This window comes from Scophthalmus maximus, chromosome 7 (assembly GCF_022379125.1).
Source record: "Scophthalmus maximus strain ysfricsl-2021 chromosome 7, ASM2237912v1, whole genome shotgun sequence".
Classification (NCBI taxonomy): domain Eukaryota; kingdom Metazoa; phylum Chordata; class Actinopteri; order Pleuronectiformes; family Scophthalmidae; genus Scophthalmus; species Scophthalmus maximus.
Window position 1 is genome coordinate 16,144,555 of NC_061521.1, and position 10,446 is coordinate 16,155,000.

Below are 10,446 nucleotides of genomic sequence, written 5' to 3' on the forward strand. Positions count from 1 at the left end.
GAGTGCTAATACTTCCGTTAAGTAAAACATGCATGATGTATCCTGACGGTCTTTTATGTAAAGTCCGCCTTGTCCCTGATGAGTTCGCTTTAAGAAGTTGTTTCCTGCTGGGAAAGGACATTAATGGTGTCTATGAAAGGTTTATATCTATTGTTCAAACTGTCTTTTTTAAATTATTCCCAGTAGAAGTCTATAAAAAATAAACTCTTTGGCCCAATTCACATCATTATTGGAGACCAATTTCGAAAAATGTATTGAGCTCACTTTCGAGGACAACACTACAACAAGGATAGAGATGTAGTTGCTTTTGTGCGATTGTGTCCAAGCACAAAAATGTGCATGTGTGTGTGTGTGTCTGTGTGTGTGTATGTGTGTGTTGCAGAATATCCACATGCATATCTATGGAGCTGAGACCCTAAAAACAGTTTCACTCAAGGCCTAACTGTGACAGTGTGCTCTAATGTAATTGGCAGCTCTTGAAGTAAATTTCCCAGAGATGCACCATATAATGTCTCCCAGCATTTTTACACTGTCCACTGAAATTGAATGTTTGCTTCTTTACAACCTCTTGGCAGGTGCCCAAACCCAGCTCCCTGCCTCAAGAGTAACTGTGCAAGCAAGGCACACACACACTGCAAAACCACAAATATTTCACTTTTTGCCCCGTGACATATTGAAAATATTACCAAGTACACAACATTTTCTTGACTCATTGAATGCATTTCGAATATCAAAATATTTTTGGATGCTAGAGCCTCTATATTCTAAATATTTTTTTTACAAAGACAACGCTGATGACTACATTTTTGTCTTTCAGGAAGCCACTGGCTACAGATGATGTCCGTTTGTGGTATATTGCAATCAGCGTGCTGAGACTTTGAATTTGAAAAAATACTACGATGAGGTAAACTTATATTCTTTATTTTGTTAAAGTATGATTGAGATTGAGTTTGAAAACATTATCGAATTCACAACCTCTGCAGTCACGATATTAAACCATGGACACTGTGCAAGGATAATGTGAAAGTCGAAAAGCCTCTTACATTTAAAGGTTTCTGTTTGGCGGCCAGCTCTTAAACCTCAAATGCCACAGCGGCTGGGGAATTTTCCACCATAGAGGTAAACAGCTTTTTATTTGTACTGCATGGTGCCTATGGTCTACTCACAGTATATGGCTGGTGTTGGCTTGATCATCACTATTATCATTCTTAAAACACTTTCGTTCGTAACTCATGGCGTTTTCTCTCAGTGTGAAACAATGTACCACAAACCTTGTCCGTATAATCTGCTCCACACTGTATGTGAAATTAAAAACGAGCTGCTGACAGCTACACCGAACCAGAAACATCCATACTGCAGTTGGAAATGACCCTGAAAGACGCAATGTGGGACTTGGTGTAAATGGTGAAACACGTTGGAGGGGGGGGGGGGGCTTGACGCCGACAGCAGAGGTATTCACAGAACCGGATCAATGTCTGTTTGAAAGGGAGAGCTATCATGGTGGGACAGATGCCGACGCTGTTGTGCTGCACGTCACGCCTCTGACTCTGGAACGCCGTCATGCTATCTGAAATCGATTGTTTGGTTCAGTGTGAACAAGAGAAGCCAGCATAATGAGGGGTCTCCTTAACGGCAATATAGTGGGACTTCTGTATTAAAAGGAGCTATAGTGACTTCTTTGAGTGCAAACTTCAGGTCAAGAAATATTCCAGCGCAAAAACCCTCAGGTAAAGCTTTTTTTTACACTTTGGTTTGAATGAACTTAAGAGATGGTGGTAGGTGGATTTTATTTATTTTTAACCTTCGCACAGAGCCAGACTAGTTGATGTTTCTAGTCTTAACTGAACATTGGGCTGAGCTAACCAGCTGCAAGAGAGTGGTATTGATCTGCTCTAAATCTTGGCATGAAAGTGTTTTTCCCCCCAAAATGTCAAACTATTCCTTTACTGTTTGAACTTACGATTCTTCCAAAAATGTCAGCAGTGAAGAACATGAGATTTGCATATATATGTACTTATCACACATGTACATCATAAAGGCATCACGCATCTTACCTGAATAAAGAAGTATAAGAGCAGATGGCAGCTGGCACATGGCAACATCACCACAGAGACCTATTAAAGAGAGATGGGGGACATGGTGTTCACTGGGTGAGTGAACAGGAGCCTGCAAACAACCTGACTGTCAATAGGAGAAAAGGAGATAGGATCAGCGAGAGGAGGAGGCTGACTACTGACCCTTCTCACTCGGTGCTGTGATGCAGTGTAAGATCTGACAGACAACCCCATTTCACCTCTGACCCCTGCTCAAATCTGAAGCCGGCGCGTACAGGCAGCGTCCGCACCACCACACTCCCCTTCTGCTTTTCATCTTCGATCTTCTGTTTCCTCCATGCATCCTTTTTCTCTGCCCCTCCTCACCCTTTCCCACCCTCTCCTTGCTGGTCTTCCACCCTCCCCATTTATTTCCACCTCCCCGTCCACCCTCCACAGCCCTCGCTCCTCCGCTAACAGGCAGGGCTGCTGTGGATGACACGTATCCAGCTGAGAGCAGCCATGCAGGGTCGATGAACCGCCGTACACTGAAAGGAGAGATAGCCCCACAACACAGCCCTATGTGTGTGTGTGTGTGTGTGTGTGTGTGTGTGAGTGTGTGTGTGTGTGTGTGTGTGTGTGTGATCATGTGTGTTGGTGTATGCTTGTTTATCTGTCTATTGAGCACCTCACAGAGGCAAAGCTGCACCAGTGACTCTCACAGCACGGGGAGACACTGTATGTGCATGTGTTCAAGTTCTTCTCTTTTGTTTTATTGTAGCAAGAGAGCGATGGGAGGTGCACTGTCAGAAGCTTTGTTATTACTGAGCAACCGACCCCATATTAGACACGCTTTGTGTGTTTCCTTCAATCTGTCCCTCTCTTTGCCTGAGATTAACGGCGAAAAAGTACAGTGCAACCACTTTTATTCTGACCCTCACATGACAGTTATGTGTGCTTTTGTAATGCTGTATAAGTGTGTCTTTAGACATAGTGTCCCAGACGTCTGAGAGTCCTATGTGTGAAATTTGTTGTGACCATTAATTATTCATGATGTGTACCTTAGGCAGGAAAGACTAATGATCCATAACTAGGACATACACACAGCATAATACAAAGCTCTTCTTTTCCATTGAAAACAGAAAAATGAATACCGTGAATCAAATTTGATTAAACAATGTCTGGGCAACCCGAACAAGTGAGAGCCTCTAATGAGCACACTGTCGCTCCACGACTCGCTGACAGCAGCGCACGTAGACTGCTTGCTCTGGAGGAATGGCTGTAACAGTTTATCGCCACTTACCGATCAAAATCAATAATCGGCTACGCTCTGATCTCAGATGACTATTGACAATCCGTTCACACAGTCGGATAGAAAACAGTCCGTTCCTGTATTGATTACTCAGTCCGTTTCGTGACCCGCATTAGGTTCAAAGGTTAAAGGATCGCATGTTAGGAATTGATTTCCGGCACCTTAAAGACAGCTGAAATTGAAAAGATCAAACTGCACAATCATTGAACACACAATCAACAGAACTTACAGCTCCAGAGCTCAATCCACGTGCTGCTGTTCTTTAGTAGATAAAGAAGAACAAGTACAAGAAGTTGTGAGTTTCAGGGGCATCACACAGACTATATTGTGCTCTCATGTACAGAGGGCACTCCAAAGACACTCTCCACTAAACAAGCGTTTAACCTTTGAACACCACAGTGGGAGCCAAAATCAAAACAATTGTTGGTTCCAGCATCTAAAATATGTGAATTTTCATTCATTCCATCATTGTATTTAATACATTTGGGTTTAGGACTGTTGGATGCATCATCCTAGCCTCTGAAAAATTGTGATGACATTTAAAATATATTTTTCTGCCAATTTACTGACCAAAGTGCTCAATCCACAGTACTGTACAGGTAATTGTTAGCTGCAGCTGTAGATGTATATGTCATGTCGTCCCAGTGAGTTTCAGTCAGTTGACAGTTTTGGTGGTCCAGAGTTTTGGTGGTCCACAACACAGTGTAATTAAACATGGCTGTTCGGCCTAAAAACAGACCAGGGTTGGGGAAATGTGTGAAAGCATTCTTCAATCCGCATTTCATCACTGTAGAGGGCGGCGGGCCTGTCAAGAGGAGAATTACCCCTCTGTGGATTGCATCTATCAACTTAACTGTCGTGTAATGACCCTGGGAGTCGTCGTGGAGCATCAGTCAACCTTGCCATGGCACAAGTGCTGCTGCATCCTACTTAATTCATGTTCACACCCCGTCAGTCTGTCTTCGCCGCAGTCGATACATGAGTTGTACAGAGCGTTACAATGGACAGGTAGAGAGTAATGGAGAGTATTGACCACAGTGTACCTGCAGGTGGAAGAATAAATATACTGTAATTGGTTTGGACAGATATTTTAAGCTTGAAATAAGGTTGGTTGCTTCTAGTTTTTTCAGATTAGCTGGTCATATGTGGAAACTAATTACTGCAGTCACATTACTCGATCAATATCAGAATTGAAATGATGTAGTAACTTTTTGATTTGCTCCCCCACATTAGCTCTGGATTTATCATCATCATAATTGGGTGAATGAAGTACAAGTGGTGAAACTTTAAAAAAAAAGCATGGTATGATTTATTATTTGGTAATGTCAAAAAAGGATTTATGAGACGTCAGTGCTAATTTAAAAGTTGATCAAGTCAGACAACCCTATGTCTGACAGAAATCACAATGTGAGCTCAGCATCATGATTGCTCCCCCATCAACAGCTGGGCGCACCCTGCCACACACACACACACACACACACACACACACACACACACACACACACACACACAGAAAATGAAAGCCCTTTATGTTAACCGAAATTTTTCAGGTTTATTTCTGTTTTTACTTTGCAGGAACCTAAACTTTTCAGGATATAAGATTATTGATTGATATTTATCTGTCCAGGTAATTGTGAGAGACAATACAGTCACAAGTTTACATTGATACTATTATTAATAATTCTAACATTTTTGTAAAATGTGCAGCACGACGAGCACGTATGTAGTTCCCCTGCATGAGGCAGATGCCCACATTGTAGTGAGCAAGGAAAAGCTGTGCTGCTGGGTTTAAAGATTTTGACTTGTGCATTTGGGGTGAATTTAGAGAAAGATTATTTATTAAGTTATTGTCAGACTACTTTAAAAATACATGGGAACTGTATGATTTTAAGTTATAAATACACTTGTTTTTTTGTATTTCCTCTTGATTCAGAACATATGTGGTATGCGGAAATTATTTGTTTTTCTGTTGAACATGAACATCAACTGCCGGAAGGATTTATTTGTGTTGGATATTATTGTTTGTCATGTAATCCTTCGGGTGTTGGGTCATTTTAGTGGTTATGACAAAAAAATAAACACATTCATTCATGATAATTCAGCAGAACTCACATACGTATGGATTTGTATTGTTCTTTTCTATTTTGCACCAGGCTGTCTGGGAGTGGTGACTTACCTGCACCCTGTAACTTTCAGGCAGATGCTTTGTATTGATATGAGCCACTGAGTAAGCAGTAAGTCACCTTCCACTCTCATACTCTCACTCGCTCCCTCCTCAAGCTCATCATTTATTGAAGAGTCTGATCTTTCTATGAGACACACCATCACAGCTGTACATCCCACTGCCCTTTCACTGCCTCATCCCCTGAGTGCATGTATGTGTGTCAATGTCTGCGCATGTAGAGAAAGGGGGATGTCAGTGAACAGACAGCGGAGTTGTGTGCTGGTGCGTGTGTGTGTGTGTGTGTGTGTTTGTGTGTGTTTTGTGACTGTTGTTGCCGATGAGATATGAGCTGTGGGAAACAGCAGTGATTTCCAGACACTTCCTTGTTTCTTCAATAGAACAGCACAGTGTGAGAAACATATGGAGTAGGGCAACAGTAGTTTCAGTGCAAGATATTAGTTATATTTCAGAAATTACATCTGCATCAGTATAACAGCTTTATCAGTGTCTGACATACATGCTGCCCTGGTTAAGGTCTACTGCAGCTACAACAGATCTGTTGCTTTAAATGAAAATGCCTTATTAAAATATTGCATCCTCTAACTATTTCAGTTAATTAATTCATTTATTCATTCATTCATTCAAACCCTCGGAAGATGCATTGATTGTGAACCGTCATTTGCAAATGGTGCCAAGATACAAATATTCAATGAATGCAGACACAACTAAAATAAAATAGCCATGAAAAAGGAATACATGGTTATGTCAATTAAAACAAGCAAAAAATAAGAATTTAAAAAAGTGTAGGAATTGACAATGAAACCCTAAATAAAACAATAAAACATTAGAACAAATACTTAATTAACAAATAATAACTTGAAAGCAATAACTTGTAAGTAAATATTGATCAGGTCAATCCAAAGTGTTGTTGAAACATCTTCCAAGTATCTCCCAAGCAGATCTTTCTCACTCTGTATGAATTTCTGGCACATGAACGGTGAGCCATATTTATAAATGGGTAATGGCTACCAACATTCCAAGAAAACTGAGGGATGGCTTTTGTGAAATAGCTTTATTAATAAACAAGAAAAGGTTCCCTCTTCACTGGTCAGTTTTTGGTATAGCGATGGTGTGTCTGATAACTATCTCCTATGACTAATATCAATGCAGAGTGAACTGGCCGCTTGCCCACAAATAACATTCCCAATTAGAGTTGGGCTGATGGACGAGGTCATCGTCCATCACCTATGTCTGACAGAAATCACGATGTGAGCTCAGCATCATGATTGCTCCCCCATCAACAGCTGGGCGCACCCTGCCACACAAACACACACACAGAAACTATCTTTGCCAAGTACTGACAGCGGTTTGCAGAAACCACACAAACTGACAATAGCCATGTTTTCTTTACTGCATTGCTAATGCCAATGATTGTTTTTGTAGCTTACCTTAAAACCTGGAGGAGAATATTCATTTTGTCTTTGCACAGTTAAGGATCAGTTTTGCGTAAAGTGTTCAATGTAAAAAGATATCTGTCGATTTCAAGATTCAGCATGAATATCTGCACAGGACTAAAGAATTGTGTCATCTGCGTATAGATGGAAGATACAGTGTAACAATGGAGAGGTTATATTTCTCAAATAAATATTAAATAAAAGGTGGCCAAAGAGAGAAACTTGGGGGAGTCCCTTTGTAATGGGAGGAAAAGATGAATGAATATAAGCTATCTTTACAGACTGCGACCTGAAAGATCATTTTGAAGGGCAGCTAGCATTGTCAAAACCCAAAGAAAACAATTGTTGAAAAACCTGTTTTTTTTTTACTGTGTAGTGTTAAGACTAGATGGTTAGTAATCAAAGATGTAGAAGTAATAGGGCTATGCTTAGATTGACTGAAAGGGAGTTAGTATGAAATGCATGAATGAAAACATTTTACTGTTCATTAGTTGAATGTGACGCAAGCATTTTCGCATGGCATTATCGTTTTGAGATTGGCCTGACCAATCAGATTGCTATGCTAATATTGAAAATATCTGTTATGTATTCACATGTGGTAAGGATATCAAATAAAGTGGTTTCAATTGTCATCGCCAATTGACTGAATCAATATGGCGAAAGGCATCAGTCACAGATCAGATCAGATCCTTTTGGGGACAGGAGATTAAGGAGTGGTTTACTTCAGCAGTAGTTGTATTAAAGAAGGATGACAAAAAACTTCAAATCTATTTTTACATTTTACTTTTTTTGTTTTTTGTACAAGTTATTGTATTATTACTGTTGTTGTTTGCAAGAAATAAGACACCTACCTGTTTTATTTGTGTATTAGACTCCTCTTGACTCCGCTGAGATTAGATCCCATGTTTCCATCCCCTTGTCTTCCTCGTTGATGAACCCATGAAACCAGAAAGAATAAACTGAAAGAAGAAAATTCATTATTCATTTTTGTAATGTAATAGTTATGACAATTCCTAGCATAGTGTTTAATGCAATGTTAATTCTATTTATTTTTTGATGGTGGTTTACAAATGAAAATAATTCAGCACCATGGACAGCATCATTAAGAAGCTCTTACATACAAATTCATCTATAGAAATATTGTTAACCTTTAAAACTGATTGTACAATTGGCCACATAAGCCCTGGCATTGACCAAAGTGTCAGTGTGTGAAGTAAACAGAAAATGAACGGCTATCACAAAAAAATATTTTATTATTCCTTAGCATGGTGCCTGAGGTGGGCTGGAGTCTGTGTTGGTTAAAACCAGTTCCAGTAGTTAAAAAAGGTCCACAGAACTTCATACGCACTCTTGCAGACATATTTTATAAGTGTATCCTTATGCTCGGTTCTTTCTTTATGATGTTAAACACGCAATCTTAGTCCTTGTTTCGTGGACGTGATAGAGGGCATTGCAGGGCACACGGACAGAGAGCATCTTTCTTTTTACCCTTTGGAAAATGTTCATTATTGTTATTATATGATATTACAACATACTACAACTACTTACCAAGCTTATAGGGGCTGAGTATTAGATACTCTAAATATTTGGGGTACATTATCACTGTTTCATTCAGAGAGTTTTCTTGCACAAAAATATGAGGCCTTTACATTCATTCATCTTTTTAATTGCAGTACCCCAGAATTGACAAGAAAACCATCAACCCAAATTTTTAATTCAGCATTGGATGCACATCTAAAATCTGTCACAAAACACAAACACACACACACACAAACGCAACTCCTTTACTAATTCACATGTCTATAACAACTGTGTGGTGCATTGTGTGGAATCTACAAGGCAATTTGTACACTGACTCACATGCACAAACACAAGCTCATGCAAGCACGTTTACCAGCACAAAAAATGTGAAACTCAAGGACACTGACAGACAATTGTCCCCTGACTGGCACATTGATGCACATTCTCAGAACACGCATTCACACTCACAAACACATTTATATCCAGAGAAGCATGTATGCATGTGTCTTTCAGGTTTAACAAGGCCACCAAATGCCCACCCACACTTGTGTCTCCCTCCAACACTGTATTTGACCTTCCAGTCCACACAAACACAGTCACAGACACTCAATGATGAACAAACTTTACATGTTGGAAGTGTGAATCAACTGCGTGAATGAATGAAAGTACTCTAATTACCCAAAATGTTTAGACGCATACTTGGGCATGAGAGCATGCAGTCTATTACAAGACTCAGTAAAATTCAAAGGCAAACCATGTGGAAATATTTCAAAATTTTAAATTTATTATACATATTTAACCTAATATATTTAACCTAAAAATCAGAAAATGATTCTTTTAAAAGCAGGTATGTGTCATTGAACGAGCAAAGACACACAAATGCATGTACCCACAAATGACCCCACCTCTAAAGAAAAGAAAAAATGTGCACGTTTTGGATTATTTAAAGTTTTTATTTCAAACTGCCACATGACAAATTTTGTCATCATTATTATGATTGTCATTATTATCATTATCAATATTACTGGCAGGTTTTCTATGGAACCAGCATTTCAGCAGAACAGGCACTGCCCACTCCTCTGAGTAAATATTTGTTCTCCTCACTATAGAGCACATAAAGAATATCATTTTATTTATTCTTACTGTAGTGAGAACATCTTCTGATGTAGATATTGCAATATACCATTATAGCCATAGTAAGTAAATATCACAGAGGAAAATGTGGTGATGATTTTGGAAAATGTTGTAACATATAATTCCACTATTTATTTTCAATACCAGTAAGTCATAGTAAATTATCTCATCCTACTTGTCTACTGTGTCACATCAGCAAAGTTTCAGCCTTAAATTTAGAAAAACAGAACAGTGGCGCATTAACACCAAGCCAAAGTTATTTAATACAGTGATCCATCTAGAAAAAGGTGAGGTCACTCTACACTTACTGTTGAGCGTTACACAAATTACACCTGCTCCAGGAACACAAGACACGAGCTTGTTTTCTGAATGTGATTCCGTATCAGAGAGCGAGGTCAACATCTGGGTTAGGATTATGTGCAGAAATATGCTCTTCTCATAAGTTCAAGTTCCCTCACACATTCGACATGTGGAACACACGCAAGACTGACTCTGTGACTGAAGTCTGTGTGGAACATCCGAGGAGAACGTGGACATCGTGGACCTTCAGTAAAGATCCATGTTCCTTCTGCTGACGGACGCTTGTTCGGAGGCGAACGCAGTCATTCCTCTGACATACACTGAGCGGATCGGGTTACCACATCCACCTGTATGCCTGTTTGCAGAGGCGCACTGTACTCGCCCATCTTTTCTCCCGGGAAAAGCCTGAAGCCGCGGGACATGCCTTGTTGTCGTCTGTCCGAACCCAAAGAACTGCTCCACAGACCGTCATTTTACGCATCTGCAGACACTACTCTTTGTTTCACCTTGTGCGTCTTCATCATCTCT

General features: G+C 39.9%; 1 protein-coding gene across 2 annotated transcripts in view; it reads right to left on the bottom strand.

Annotated features, from left to right (window-relative positions):
- grm3 (glutamate receptor, metabotropic 3) overlaps positions 1-10,446 on the bottom strand; it is a 34,341-nt gene that overhangs the window by 23,414 nt on the left and 481 nt on the right. For both annotated transcript variants that reach the window (XM_035642160.2, XM_035642161.2), the window contains exons 2-3: positions 7,815-7,922; positions 2,055-2,114 (exon numbers count right to left, since the gene is read on the bottom strand). The gene's annotated coding sequence lies outside the window, so the exon portion shown is untranslated. The remainder of the gene's footprint in view (positions 1-2,054; positions 2,115-7,814; positions 7,923-10,446) is intronic.